The sequence below is a fragment of the Marmota marmota genome, unplaced genomic scaffold, assembly GCF_001458135.2.
Source record: "Marmota marmota marmota unplaced genomic scaffold, marMar, whole genome shotgun sequence".
Classification (NCBI taxonomy): domain Eukaryota; kingdom Metazoa; phylum Chordata; class Mammalia; order Rodentia; family Sciuridae; genus Marmota; species Marmota marmota.
Genome location: NW_025999990.1, coordinates 9,133,690 through 9,150,070, shown reverse-complemented (window position 1 = coordinate 9,150,070; position 16,381 = coordinate 9,133,690). Strand labels below are relative to the sequence as shown.

The 16,381-nt window shown below is 38.2% G+C and overlaps 1 pseudogene; it reads right to left on the bottom strand.

The window, feature by feature from the left end:
- Positions 1-13,953: 13,953 nt before the first annotated feature.
- LOC107139303 lies at positions 13,954-15,414 on the bottom strand (annotated as a pseudogene).
- Positions 15,415-16,381: the final 967 nt, after the last annotated feature.

Here is a 16,381-nt window from a genome sequence, read left to right as displayed (position 1 = left end):
TTTTTGGAATGAATTGCTGTTATTTTACTATTTCCGTATAGTCATCTTTGCTCAGAACTCTTAGAAGATATGGCGACTGTCTATCTCAGTTTCGTTTTGTGTTTCTATTTGAAGAATTTCTTGCTGGGAAAAAAAAAAAAAAACCACTGAAAACAAATCCATTGTGTTTTTACAGACATCTGACTGAATGCTGCTGCGCTTTATGAGGCTTGCCCACATCCCCTCTAAAACAGGCTTCTTACTCTCCTATTTCTCTAGGAAAACCTTCTGGATTGCACATTACTCTCAGTAGCCTTGACTATCTCAGAAATGTATTGTGCCAATGCTTCAGACAAAAGGAAAAACCAGCAATCCTATCCTGCTTTATTTAAAATTTGGATATTTTCTTCAACATGAATTTTTTGCACAAAATTTTATTTTTAATCCTATTACATCAAAATCAGATATGTCTTGAGTTCTAGGATATTTTTGACATCCTCTCAAATCTGTGCCTGAGGCAAGCGCCTCACTACCCTCACCAACTCCCAAACGACTTTCACGCCATCTGGCTCTCGTCTCTTCCCATGCCTGTCTCCCTTGTTTAGATTGTGAACTTTCTAAAAGCAATAGCCAAAGTTTTATCTTTGAATCACCCATTAAGGAGCTAGCATTTCATAAGTGTATTATTATAAGCACGTAATTGAGTATAGGTACACATTATGCCTTTAAGCCCTTTGAGTAGTTTTAAAAAAATCATTCTTAATCAGTCCACTTGACTTCAACTCGAATTTTTAAAGCCAGGAAACACGGTCATCATATATTCTTGATTTTCAGGGATAGGATTAATTCTAATATTCCTTTATTTAGTTTAATTCACTATGTCATCACAGCCCATCCAAATGAACTTTCCTTGTTAGAGAAAATTGTGAACTCTCTTTGAATTGATTTTTTTATAACAGATATTTTTTCCAGTATTTTTTTTTGATTAGCCTTTTTGTCTGATTTAATTGGGTTTATTTTAAGTGAGCTGCTGCCAAGTATCCTTAGAGCTTGATCTACATCTCAATAAGGTGTGCACCAGAGCATACAGCTGGGTCTCAGGCTGAAGAGAGGAATGGTGGAAGAGATCAGCGGAGGTCACCTGCTAATGGCCCTGATGTGTCAAGAGGAAATAAAAAGAAACAGATGAAAATGGAACCTGAATATGAGGGGATCAGTGGCGTAAAGTGGGATAAAGTAGGTGTGCTTGTAATTAAATTGTTTTGCTTTATTATTCGAGGTTCTCAAAATAAGAGAACTTATTATTTGGAAGACCTCTATGTCTTAGCACATAGCTTAGAGTGTTAAGTATAAGCTATATAATCATTAACAAAAATGACTAGGATTATATTCCAGATCAAATCATTTAGTAAAAAAGTGGTTAAATAAGTCTATACTTGTGCATTAATTTCCTGAGGTATTTTAATGGACGAAATTCATGCTTCCAACTGCCCTTCCTCTGAGCTTACCTCAAGAAAAAGAGATTCTAGGGGTGTAGTGCAACTCCACGGCCTGTGCACATGGAATTAAGGTAAGGAAAGATAAATGTGGTTATAGTTTATCTGAGTTGAGCTGACCACAGCTGTGGCTAGAGATTGATGCTCAGATAGGGGATGAAAACTGTAGGTCTTAAAAAGGTATTCATAGAAACTGTGTCCCTGAATAGATCTTATAATAAAAAAGATTGCGATAGTCATGAGTCCCTCCTAATTCTAGATATGTTATTTCTCTGCCATGTAATTTTTGTCCAAGCACTGCAATGAGTATCTGTCACATAATGTGATTGATATTATCACTAATATGTATATCTTAAAATATAAAATATGCTATTACATATAATATCATTATCATAATTATTATTTAATTAACATTTCCTATGTGGTATATGTCATACTAACATGTATTCACATATATGGGTATGTAATATAAAATTAAAATGGGTGTCAGATTTACACACCAAAAAAAAAGTGATGAAAACATGGGATATTCCCTTAAAATAGTCTCATCTCTCTGGAAAATCACTGAATAACTTTTCCCAAATTGTTTCTTATAACTATGCAACTTAACTCTGAACAATTTTGTACTTTCATGGCTTTGTTTTGTGGGATATTTCAATTTATCCTAGTTAAGCTCTCCATAGATGCGGCTAGAGATTGATGGACAGAGAGGAAGAAGACTGTAGGTCTTATGGAAGTCTTCATACAAAATGTATCCTTGAATATTAGCTGTTTTTCCTAATAAATTCACAACTAGCACGTTATTCATCAGAAAATATATGTAATAATTATTTTTTATATTCAATAATATACTTCCTTATTTTTTCATGGACATATTTTGCACTATATTCTACTTCAATATACTTGGTAAATATATTTTTCTAAGGAGTATATTATTTTATATCTGTAATAATATATTAATAAAAAACATAACAAAGGCTCCCTTGAAGAGTTACTTTGGTGATATTTGATGAGACCAAAACACCTAGCAATATTGAAGGTGATAATATTGTGACAGCATTACCGACTATTCATAATTATGAGATTATTAAGTCACTGAGGGACCAAATGGTGCTTTATGATCACTAGCATTGATATATTTGCAAAGTGACTTTTGACTCAGGAGACATGTTATTGTACCCTATCCTGACCACACTGGGTAAAGCCCTTTGAAGGGCTTGCTTATGACAGTCTCAGTGAGTGCTATTCAAAGAAACTTGGTAGAAAGGTTATCACTAGGGTAAAGTGAGACACGGGAAGACTGGGAGCAGAAAGCACCATAACTAGGTTGAGAATCATGGGATGGCTGGGATTGTGGCAGGCCCACATTCAGATCACAAGGTAAAGACAGCAGATCTTGGTGGATCATCACAGAAACTCTACAACTGCACTGCTGAGCCAGTCAAAAACCCAAGACGTGTCCAAATGCTGCAAGGATTTTGACAATCATTTCAATGAGAAGGTACAGCAGTGTCTCAGAATCTTTGAAGGGATTTTCCAGAGGTTCAGACACAGCAGAGATGGTAGGGTTTTTAAATCTCTAAAGTATTTTAAGTCATTCTCATCATTGTCCTACAGAGGGCAGCAGGTGTGACCTGGAACTCAGAAGCAATGACTACCTGCTCCCTGATAACTGGAGGACACTGAAACCTAAAGAAGTGGAGCTTATGGTCCTAAACTTTTAGTGTTTTTTCATCACCTGGCTGATAACTTTGTATCCTGATGACGGTATTGGCATTCTGAAGATCTGCAGGTCTGAACTGAGGCGCAGGCACCAGGTAAAGCACCAGGTAAAGCACCAGGTAAAGCAGGAATTCTCAAACCTGAGGCCATGACACATGACCTTCCAAATTCCTCTTCAAATAAGAAAGGTCTAGTGCCCAATGTGAGCTTTAAGTTTAGAATAAGAATATGTCAAGTTCCAAGTGTGTATAGATTGCATTCATTATTAAAGGTAGAAATAAATAAAGAAATCCACACATACCTACATACATAAACACATAGACAGATGGTCACAGTCCTAGCCGGAATAATCACAGAAATCAGCTAATTCCCCTACTCATCAGTAAAAGTATTTTTTGGTGTTGTTTTCTGTTTTTCCTAGTAGCTATTACATTATTTATGCAGCCCCTCTACTAAATACTAAGTAGAACAAGTGATGCTTTGGGCATATTAACTTTTGCATTGTGGTGTTAATTAAAATGACTGACTGAATTTTAAAAAAGCCACTCAAAACAAATAAAATATTGAAAAACTGTGCATCAGAGTTTGTCATCTCCAAATCACATGGAATTTAAGACTGAAGCTTCTTTATTCTTCCATCTTGTATTGAGCTACAATAACATAGTTCAAGACAAAGTTAAATGGCTTATAATCAACCCTGGATAGATTCAGGAGACACTAAAGAATCTGTCAGAACTTCAAGACTTTATTAAAGACTTAAACTGTCATTCAATTTAAAAGTTAATAAAATGCCAAATAAAAGAAACTTCTGATTAACCAAGTGACAAATGTATTAAGTTTGGAGTACATAGTTGAGCCTACTCTTTTTCAAATCCTGATTATTACCTGGATGAAATGCACCAAAGAATTCATCTAAACCCTATTTTCCAACAAGTGTTTGAATGTTACCCTGAAGTAGTTCAGGTTGATGTATTTCTGCAAGTTCAGAATCTTTTTCCATTTGCTGCTGTGAGCCCCGCTGATGCATTAATGCTGCTAATTAAGAATTAGAGAGATCATAAATCATGATTTGTTATTTAAACACAAAATAGTTCTTAGGACTTAGAGCTAAATAATACTTCTATGCTAAAAAACTAAAGTGTTGAAAATAAAAAGCAAAAGGTCATTTATCTACAGGACCCACACGAAGGAGTCATTAACATTGAAAGGTCCAATATCAAACAGAAATGTCTTAAGCACTGAGACCTGGTCTGCATGCGGCAATTGAATTTCTGCAATTAAAATATTTTGAGAAAGAAAAAACAAAGTAGGACTCTACAATGAAACTGGAACTGTGGGCATGTTAATGTGAAGGAACGGAAGACCATTAAAAGATTATGTAATTTACAGTCTTGATGATAGGACAAGCATATTTGTGACCCCACAGACTGTCCCTGTGGGTGCCAATCCTGGAGAATCCATTTGTTTTATTAATTGAGTGAGTACAAAGGAGACTTCTCCCTCTGTTCTTTCTTGTAGTCCATGTTAAATGCAGTTTCATTGATTGCTGGGTCATTGTCCCTAGCTTTAATGAACTCTTAAGCCACTGAAGTAGCAGTGGCCCTTGTAAGGCTTAAATCATGTCACCCATGGACAATGTTTTGATGTACTGCCCAGGCTGTGGGTTTGAGTCTTTAAGTATATTGGTACCCTAGGAAATTAATGCTAGCCACTTTAGGGCTAATTCTAACTTGTCCCATATTTCTTTTTTCCAAAACTTGAATCTTTATAAAGCTATCTTAGATAAAGTGCTTCATAGTTTAAAACCAAGGAACAAAAATCATTCTTGAATACATATTTTCCAGCAATTGAGAAGTTATCTTCTCTGTTTCCTAAAATGTTTGAAAAAAAATGATCAAGGTCCAATATAGGAAAAAATAATCAGTGAATTTGTAGTCTGTTATGGTTTAGATGTTGTGTCTCTCAAAGGCTCACTTGTGAGAAAATGCAAGAGGTTTGGAGAAGAAATTATTGGGTTATAGCCTTAACCTAATCAGTGAATTAATCCCTGGTGGGATTAATTGAGTGGTAACTGGAGATAGGTGGGGTGTGGCTGAAGGAAGTGGTTCATCAAGGGCATGGCTATGGGGAATATGTATTTGTATCTGGCAAGTGGAGACCTCTCTCTACTTTCTGATCATCATGTGAGCTGCTTCCCTCTCCCACACTCCTCTGCCATGATGTCCTGCCTCACCTCGAGCCCCGAGGAATGGAGCCTGCTGTCTATGGATTGAGACCTCTGAAACTGTGAGCTCCTAAGAAAACTTTCCTCCTTTACAAATGTTCTGGCGGGGTCTTATAGTCACATCAGCGAAAAACTGACTAAAACTGTCCAAGAAATAAACAAGAAAATAAGCCTTTAAAATGGCTGACCCACTTTAATTCTTTTTTTCATTTGAGTTATACTTTTCTTAATATTCTAGCTGGCTTTCTAGTTTACCTATTGGCTGTAGTAGCTGTCTTAAAACTGTAATTATATGGTCCAACCACTACTAAAATATTCAAAATATTGTATTAAGATCGTACACAAGTACACAGGCAAAAACCTCCTCATTAGCAACAATAATATGTGAGCTGCTTCCCTCTCCCACACTCCTCTGCCATGATGTCCTGCCTCACCTCGAGCCCCGAGGAATGGAGCCTGCTGTCTATGGATTGAGACCTCTGAAACTGTGAGCTCCTAAAGAAAACTTAATAATATTAATAATAATATTATTAATAATATTATTTCTCCAGTTGATGTGTGAAGTTTAGCCACCAAATCCAGGTGCGTGGGGACCAAAGCTAAGAACCAAAGTTAAGGAATATGTACATAATTTGAATGTAGCTCCTTTACGGTGGTCACATAAGATTCTTCCAATTACATGTTTTTGTGTAATAAATCACTCCAAAAACCTGGTGAATTATAAAACTGATTTTGTGTGTGTGTGTATGTGTGTGTGTGTGTGTGTGTGTGTTGGGGGGGTACTTGGGATTGAACTTAGGGGCATTCAGCCACTGAGCCGCTTCTCCACCCCTATTTTGTATTTTATTTAGACACAGGGCCTCACTGCGTTGCTTATTGCCTCTCATTACCTGAGGCTGGCTTTGAAATTGCTATCTTCCTGCCTCAGCCTCCTGAGCTGCTGCAACAAATCTACATTTTGGGCCATTTCTACTCTGTTTTTGTTAGCAAGGATGATGCAAAGCTTGGGACCTAACACCTTCTATGAATTCACACACTCATATCTGATGCGTATGTTAGATTCAAACAGCTGGGTGATGAAACACGGAGCCCATAACATTATAGAAGTTTTATTGTGAGTGATATGTCAGCCATTTGATTCTGTGAACAAAGAGAAACCAGAAAACTGAGAGTAGATCACCTCCTGGGCAGAGATCACATTATGGGGTCCCAAGGCAGAAAGCCCAAATTTAGGGTACTACCTACTTATTATATCCCCTCTTAACTGTCCAGCATGTGAGTCTGTAAAATATATTTCAAATAGAAATGCTCCATCAAAAAATTAGTGATTATCAGAAAGTACATTATACAGATAGATAAATAAATATAATTTTTAAAAATAGAATACAGGAAGCATAGTAAAAAATGAAGATAAACAAATGTCAGGAAAAAAAAGCCAGAGGGTTTAGAAGAAACTATTAAGAGATTTTCTTAGTGAAAACAAAATTGAATTAGCTCAGAAAAGATATATGAAAATAGGAAGGGCATAGAATATGATCTCTTGAGCTTAGAAAATAAAGGAAAAAATGTTACATCATTACAAAAATTGATGCTACCTGTGAAGGAAAAACGCTAAAGGTATGGGAGGCAAGAAGGTTAGATTTGAAAATATAATGCAGAGTTAAATTTAAATAAACAGAACTGTGAAAAAATAAATAAGGAAATTAAATCTATGAAAGCTGAGGAAGTAGAAGGTATGCTTGATTGGACTGCTACAGAAGAGCACAGAAATAAATGCATCAAATATACATGTATATGTATGTGTGTTTGTGTGTGTGTGTGTGTGTATGCTTTTTCAAAGCTTTAGAAAACCTAGAACTTGAAGGAAAAAAAGAACAGCATGCTTAAAGGAGAACAGTACCTAACAATGACCATCAATGTATATTATGGTGACAATTAAAAAGATCTTTCAATCTGTGCGCAGTGGTGCATGCCTGTAATCCCAGAGGCTCAGGATGCTAAGGCAGGAGGATCTCAAGTTAGTGAGGTGCTGAGCAACTCAGAGAGACCCTATCTGTAAATAAAATACAAAATAGGTCTGGGGATGTGGCTCAGGGGTCGAGTTCAATCCTTGGTATACAAAAAAAGAAAAAGAAAAAAAATCTTTCAAAGAATTAAAGAGGCATTCAGAAAGAAAAACCATGTCACCTGTGACAGAAAAGTATCAGGGTAATATCTGCATTCCCCAAACTACATTTCAATGCTGAATCACATTCCCAAAGGAACAAATGTTTAATTTAAAAGAGTTTCATACTTAACCACATGTCATTCAAATTTAATATTTGTAAGCTTTTGAAGTACCTAACAACCATAAAACTTATAGGGAACAAGAAACAATTTATCTAAATATAAATGACAAAAACCAAATGGATTGCAGTTAAATTAAAAAAAAAAAGAGTTGGAAGGACAGATTTGACTTAGGATGTAGAAAGCTGTAATTGTGTCCATCTTAGCAATAAGCTGAAGCCAAATAACCCATTAAATCCTAACTTCTCTTTAAACCTTTTCAAGTCAGGGGTCTCTGGACAAGTAACTAGCCTTAAGTGTAAATAAAGACAAGGACTTTGGTTATGGTTTGGTTGTGAGGTGTTCCCCAAAAGTTCATGTGTTAATGCAGGAATATACAGAGGTGATATTATTAAGGTGTATGTGGTAAACTGGTCAGTCCATCCTAGTTTGAATGAACCAGCTGGGTGGCAGGTGGGGTATGGCAGGAGGAGGTGGGTCCCTGGGCCATGCCCTGGAAGGCTGCATCTTCCTGTGGCTCCTTCTCTCTCTCTCTGCTTCCTTTCTGCGTGAGCCAAGCAGCTTGTCTCCGCTGGGCCTTTGCCCTGTAATATGCTGTGTCACTTTGGGCACAGAGCAATGAAATCGGCCATCAATGAACTGAGACATCTGATACCAAGAGCCAGAATAAAATTTTCCTTATCTAAGATGTTCTTATCTGGTATTTTGGTCACAGCAGTGCAGAAGCTGACCAAAACAACCTCCAAGGAGATAGGGGAGGTGATCTCTGGATCACTGGGTCGGGGCACAAAAGAAAGATGGGACTGCCATAGAATAACGATAAGAAGAACATAGCTAACATTGCAAACTGTTTTTCATTTATTTTTGAATGATGGCTAGAGGCCAGGTGCAGGCTGATGTGAGAATCTGGGAGCCACGGTTACAAGGGGAGTGTGTCCCCACTTGCAAACCTTTCTTCATGACCTTCACCAGATGCTCAAAAGAAAGATTGGGGCAACAAAGGTGCAGGAATGCCTCCCACAGGTGCAGGCCTTGGGGAGGACAGTGGATACACAGACTGGACTCATCTCCCCTTTAGAACAGAAGACTTAAGTCACTGGAGAAAGGAGGCAAACCCATTCTTCCCCCAAACAAAGATCCATCACAGCTTCAGGAAAGAAAAGGAAATATCTTTTATCCCCAGGGGAAGGCAGAAATTTTTCTTAAGCCCTTAACTGAGAATCCTTTCATTGTGGGAAAGATAGTATCACTGAGAAAACTCTACCTCTGAGACCAGGTATCCAGTGGACTGAGGCTAATCCAAGTCAGCAGACAGACAATCTTTCCTTGTAATTCTATGCTGCTCAAGGAACTGTACTGATCCTTCCAACATCTAACCAAATTATCCCCACTTTACTCTCCCCCAACTTCCTTCTATCTTAATGTTCAAATGGTCATTCATTCATTCATTCAAAAAATACCTGTGAATCTGATGAATGTCATCAGACTTAGGCTTGCAGCACTGAACAACATAGAGAAATCCTTTGCTCTCAAAATGCATGCATTATAACTGGAAGCACAAAATATCCAAATAAATATATAATGCACAGCAATAAAAAAAAATACAAACACACAGTATGAGGTTGGAGGGACAGGGAGATTAAAGTCAGAAAGGTATTCAGGAGGGCCTTGCCGAGGGGTAACTTTGAAGCTGAGACCTAACATAAGCCAGAGGCAGGGGAGGCAAATAGCTGAGGAAAGCTCTTTCCTAAGAGAGAAGAGAGTAAAAATGCCCTGATGCTGGGAGGCAGGTGGCTGGTTGAAGGCAAAGAAGCCACTGTGATGCTGGCAGGTATGCACAGGGAAGCACTGTGTGAGTCCTCGGTCTCCACCCCATGTGCCCATGCTCCACCTTGCACATCATCACAGCTGCTAAAACAGGTTTTGTAGAGGGCTCTTGTGGCCTGGCTTACAGTACAGGTATGCCCCCAGTCCTTGTGAACTGGAAAGCTACATGAGTTGTTCATTTTGGACCCTCAGTGCCTAATACTGAGGAGCAGTGTTAGCACAATCGGAATCTGACTAGGACCAGCACGGGTACATTAAGGTATACAACTTTTTAAAGCAGAAGTAACAATTTCAGCCTTGATATTGAAGCAAGGTCTTTCCACCCACCTCCTCCCTAAATAGACCAACCATTACTTGCTTCTCCTAGAAACATCATCTATTTCCTTTGTCCAAGACCACTTCTGAAAACCGTTTGGAGCCACCGAGAGCCTCTGCCTTTGCTGGGAGACTAAAGCTTACCTGACCTCAAAAGATTGATTTATCCATGTGGCAGTTCTAATCTGGGTACAGTTTCAAAGCAAAGTCAGAGAGTTAGATTGAGATCGGAAACTATTCTGGTCTAGAAGACACCAGTATTCTCTGGAAGGGATCCGCACCTTGGCGAATTTCACTGGATTAACGTTCTAAGGTGTCTGTTAAATCAATAATAATCTCTCCCTGAGTTCCCACTGCTTATAGTTGATCAAACAGTCTAGCATTTTAGGTACCAATGTAAGGAAAGAAGTCAACAAATATAATCCTTCGTCATGAATCAATTTACCCATCTTGAAAAGACCTCTACTAGATGAAATCCAGTCCTCTGTGATTCCAACCATCCACACCAACCACTGACTCAAGAGTTCTGACTCTGACAAACAAGTCTTCAATCTAAATACCATAGATTCTGTCAGTTTTACTCTTTAGCTTAGGTTTAGCTTCTTAAATCAAGAATTTACCTTTTGTATTTCAAAGAGAAGTTACCAGAGAGAGAAACACTAATGATACAATTTTATACATTCATGTCTGATATTTTACAGAATTCTCAATGAATATTACAAAGGAGAGGTCAGATAGTTATCTTTGATATAAGAAACCTTTCTAAAATCCTAATTAGATAAAAAAGAAATATGGTTTTTTGAATTAAATTTTGCAATCATTTCAGTTTAAAATTTCCCTTCTGTTAAATTATGAAAACAAGCAAAGAACCATATGCAGTGGGCTTATACTGGTACTTTCTTTTTCTATTAGGCTCCAAACAACTACTGATTAAAAGAAAGAAATCTCATCATAAGAGGGGAATTTAATGAGTTCTCATGAACAATTAAAAAGATTATTTGCATATTTTTAGCCTATAGGAGGAAAAAATACCAAGCAGGAAAGGTTTAGCAATAATCACACGCTGGGAAGGAGTGGAAAGGGAAACATTAAATGCTTTTCTTGCTCCTCCGGAAGCCCTGGATGGCATTTCAGGAGGCTTATTAGCATGCACACTGGAGTGACCTGGTTTACCAGGCCCCTGTGCTCAGGCAGGTGTTTATTACAGGTGCTCCATCACTGGTATTTTTATCCCGCTAAGAAAAATTAGAAAAACAGAGAGGACCCATGCCTGATTATGTTCACAGTAGTACATACTACAGCTATTAGAAGAGGGAAATTAAACCCAAAGCAAAGCTTAAGAAGCATTTGATAAGCCTTCTTTGGAGAATCTCTTCTATGACATTTACTCTTTGTCATTCCGTCTCTGCTACACTGGAATTATCCAGAACATCTGTCCCTGAATCAAAAGACAAGAAGGCAAGAAGCTGGAAGAAATTTGGTTTCCTATTCAGAAGTGATCAGCCACTCTCTACCAATTGACTTCAACATGAGCAATTTTTTTCCTCTCTATACCCATAGATTATATGTAGATTTTGATAATATCTACCTTTGAGGGTTGTAATGATCAAGGAAAACGTATTTTCCTGTATAATTGCTACAGATAGAAGACACTCCTTGCTTGACAGTCAGGAGCATAATGGTTAGATGATAATAAAACTCTTCAGCAGTCACGCAGTGTATCAATGATGAGAGACTGCTCAAGTTAGTGTTTCAAGTATGGGGAACAAAAGTGTGGTGTTGGCTTCTGTTACAGAGTGACTTTTACCACACCTTCCATTAACCCAACACTGGAATTCACTTCTGTCCTTGAGGAACAAGCTGACAACCCACGCATGCTTCCTGAACAATGCCCTGCATCTCAAACCCTCTGCTCATTTTTGTTTCCCCACAACTATGGTGGTTCCTGCTAACTCATGCTGATATCGTTCCTCCCAAAACATCCAAATAGTCTTAGGTTTTCTGTCTTAGGGTTTTCTGTCTTAGGGTTATCTCAGGAGCCCCAGCAGCTCCTGAATACATAAGAATAGTCTAAATGCAAGATGTAAGGGGTCCCGGGGTAAAATCGATGACGCAGGCACCCCTCAACAGATGGGAATAGAAGCCAGTGGATAAGTTATGTGGCCTCCTTTCCTTCTAGAAGACATTATTCATGTTCTCAGAGGTTCCACCTGAACTGAGTCCCAGTTGCCTGCAGCTGGGGTCTTGAAGATGTGCAATTGGCTTTTCATCCTTTTCCTGTCTGTGTCCCCAACTTGTTCGAGCTCCTTGGGACATTCGCCAAATAAACTCCCTGTCTGGGCTCTCACAACAATTATCACACTCTACCACATTACCACAATTTTATCTGTTCTCATTTTTTCCCTTGAATATCATTTCACCCATAAATAGTTCAGTATGCATCTTTGTCAAATAAGGGCATTATTTTTGTGTAACCATAATGCCCATATCATACCTTAAAAATTAACATTAATTTTTCAGTTTCATCTAATATCTAGTCCTTATTAAATGGTCTCTACTTGTCTTAAAAATGTCTTTTTATAGTTAATGTATTAAAATCAAGTTCTTTGAAATCTCTTATGATTTATTATAGTTTCTCTTCCAATTTAAAATGATTATTGAGGTTTAATTAAGATACAAGGAAATGGAGATTTTAAGTATATATACCTATGAATTTTAATTAAAAAAATCTATCTATCTATCTATCTATCTATCTCATTACAACCATCACCCCAGTCAATATGTATACCACCATGCATCAGGGTTCTTTGCAGGACCTGCCCCACCACAGCAGAAGTTACTCTTAATAAGATTTCTAACCTCAAAGCTTAATGCTTTGGAACTGCCTATCAATGGAATAATGAGACTTGTGCTTTTGTGACTGGCTTTTTTCTCTCAACATAATATTATTGAGAGTTATCCATGTTGTGGCTTGTATCACTATTATTAATAGTAGGTACTGTTATACTATTAGGTGAATAGGCCACTATTTATTCAACTATTGAGTGGTTTCAACTTTTTTTAAAGACATTTTTGTAACTGTATGAACAGCATGTCTTTATTTTATTTGTTTATTTTTATGTGGTGCTGAGGATCGAACCCAGTGCCTCACATGTTCAAGGCAAGCGCTCTGCCAGTGAACTATAAAGCCCTATCCCGGTTTCAACTTTTTGACTGTGAAAAACAAAGCAGTGTTGAACATTCTTGTAGAGGTATTTGTGGACTTATAATCATAATATATGGTTTCTCATTCTCCTGGGAAATACCTCAGAAAGAAATTTCTGGTTCATATGGTAAATGATCTTTTAACTCCATTTTAAAAACATAAGAGAGAGAGAGAGAGAGAGAGAGAGAGAGAGAGAGTGTGTGTGTGTGTGTGTGTGTGTGTGTTAATAACTTTATGTGGTGTTGAGGATCAAACTCAGTGCCTCACACATGTTAATCAAATGCTGTAACACTGAGCCACAACCCCAGCCCCAACTGTGCATTTTATAATAAACATTTGTAATTTTATTTTAAAAAATCACAACTATGAACATTGTTACTGTTAGAGGCCCTATTTGATCTCCATAATGATACTGAGCATGCTCACAGGGTTTTTCACTGTTAAATCTAGTTAAACAAGCATCTTTAAAAAAGGGGGGGGAGGTGTAAAGAAAGTGAACATACTACCATTTAAGTTGTTTTAATGGTTATTTAGGAATGGTGAAAAATTCAAGTAGAGGCAAGGAAAACTCATAATGTTGTGGCCAACATTATAAATAAGGCATTATAAATTTAAAGAATTTTCTGGTTTAAAAAATAAAACTGGTGTACACTTGTAATCACAGAGACTTGGGAGGCTGAGGCAGGAGGATCACAAGTTCAAAGTCAGTCTCAGCAGCTTAGTGAGGCCCTAAGCAATTTAGTGAGACCTGTCTCGAAATACAAATAAAAAGGGCTAGGGATATGGCTCAGTGGTAAAAAGCACCCCTGGTTTAAATCCCCAGTATAAATAAATAAATAAATAAATAGATAGATAAATATCAATCTGGTAATCAATGCAGCTCTTCAGGGTCTCTGTGTTCAGGAGGGCCGGTCTCTACATTTCTGATGCTGCTCTCCTTCATTCATTTCTCTTGCTCCTCCATGACCACATCGACCTCTCTCCCTCCCATCTGCATCAGAGGTCCAGGGAGAAGGTCCAGGGCACCTGGACCTCCTGTAACTCCATGGAGTGGTGGTGGCATCCTCTGTCCTCAGGGAATATACTGTTCTGTGGAGACTTCTTTTGAGCGAGAGAGACTCTCAGTTTGTTCCCTTGAAAATCTTTTCCATCAAACCACTCCACAGCAGTCTTGGCAGTTAGTGGGTCTTCAAAGGACACTGTGACATCACCTCTGGGCTTTTCTGTTTCCTTGCCCGGGTGGATATGGATCATGGGTCACCCAGTTCTTTTGTTCCTCTTAACAACCCCACACTGTTTAAGTAATTCTGCCAGACCAAGCAAGAGTCATATGTCATTTAATCCTTGCACATAAACTGCACTGATGATGTCAGTCTTCATGAGGGTCAAGGTCTAGTCCTTCATCCATAGGTCCACTGGGCTTACTGAAGCCACCACACTGCAGCATCCATTCCACTACACCCTCCTCTCCACCCATCTGTGCTTGTGCCTCTACAAGTAAATCCTCCTCTTCCCCTGCCCTGGTTATCTGGGCCACTCATGCTCCCCTTCTCTTCTGGCGGGGAAAATTTTCCAGACTCCACCCATAAACACTGATGCTACTGGGTGGTCCTGCTGCAATGAACTCTTGCTCTGTGTAGCTGTTGCTCTGTTAGTTGTGTTCACCTGGAGCCTGGCTATAGGATTCAATCTGGGGTGGGGTAACTAGTGGGAGGCTGTTGCCCATAGCTACTGTGCTGTCCATAGCTCTTAGTTGCTCTTAGATGCTCTGCTGAGACCTGCATGGATCATAACTAGTCGGCTGTGTAGAGGAATAGCTGGTAGGAGGATAAGATGGAGGTGTGGTGTCTAGGTGCATGGAGTAGCTCCAGGAACTACAGTCACTCTGTCCATATCCTAGGCTAGGGTGATCGTAATCCCCTGTGCTAGACTGAGGTTGACTGGTCTCATTGGGCTTGTTACAATCCTGAGTTCTTATAGATGTTGTGGCTGCTGACTCCTGACTATAAGCCGGGTAATCAGGCTGAGTGCCACATGCAGACTGAGCTGCATAGAAGGCCTGGGTGGTGTCCTGAGCCAGTGCCATACCCCTGGACAGCCTGGCTGTGTCTGAGGGGCCGTTGGAATAGTATAACCAGTGAGAGGCTGTCCATGCCAAGTTGCATTGATAGGCTGCCCATAGGTAGCCGAGGTCTGAGCCTGGGTTTAACTGACATCAGTCGGCTGTCCACAAAGTTTCTTAGCTTTGTAGCCCATAATCCTGAGTGGTCTGCGCCTGTCCTTGAGTTGGCTGGGGCTGTCAGCTCTGTAGACCTGCTGGGCCGCAGCTAGGCTGTGGTACTGTAATCTGTAGGTGCCATTTTTTCTCCTTCCTCCTGATTCTCTCAATATCCACCTCCTTCTCACTTTACCTCTCATAAGCTGCTTTTTGAAGTGAAAATATTGTTTTATACTCATTGATTCCTAAAATTGATATACAGAATTGTAAATTTTGAAGTAGTATCCTGTGGTGTTTTGTCACACACATATATTGTATAGTGTTCAAATCAGGGTCAGCATGTTTATCCTCCAAAATTTTTCACTTATTTGTGGTAAAAACAATTAGAATGCTTTCTTCTATTATTTTGTTGTTGTTGTTGTTGGATGTTGCTATCTAGTCAACCTACTTTTAAAATGAAACCCTAAAATTTACTTCTCCAGTTAATTGCGTTTAAATTTATATAAGCAAAGTCTGGGACTTCTTGCTGCTATACATCCCTCAATTTGATATTTCAGATTTTAAAAAGAATTTTGACCATCACAATGCTGAATCTAGTGATGTTGTGTTTTATTTAAATTGTTGTTTTTATGGGCACTAATAATGTTAAGCTCCTTTTTATATGTATATTGATAGTTATTGTCTTTTCTAAATTAGCTGCTAGATTATTTTGTCTATTTTTATCATATTTGTCTTCTTTCTAATGAGTTGTAGAAATTATGCATGTGTGTGTTTGTGTGTGTGTGTGTTTGATACAAACCCTTTCTGAAATATCAGTATTGCAAAAATTGCCACTCAGTATGCAGCTTGCCTATTCATTTTCTTAGTTTTTTGAATAGTAAATATGTTAAACTTTGATAAAGTCTAATTTATCATTTTTTCTTCTTTAATTATGATTTTATGCCTTGTCTTAAAAGGTATTGCCTATTTCCAGTCATAGAAACATTCTCAGATGTATTTATAGCAGTTTCATAATTTTAGCTTTTATAGTTATATCTGTGATGTCTTAAATTAAACTTTTGTATATAGTGTGAGAGAGGAATAAAAATCCTTCTTCTTTTTCCAAAACA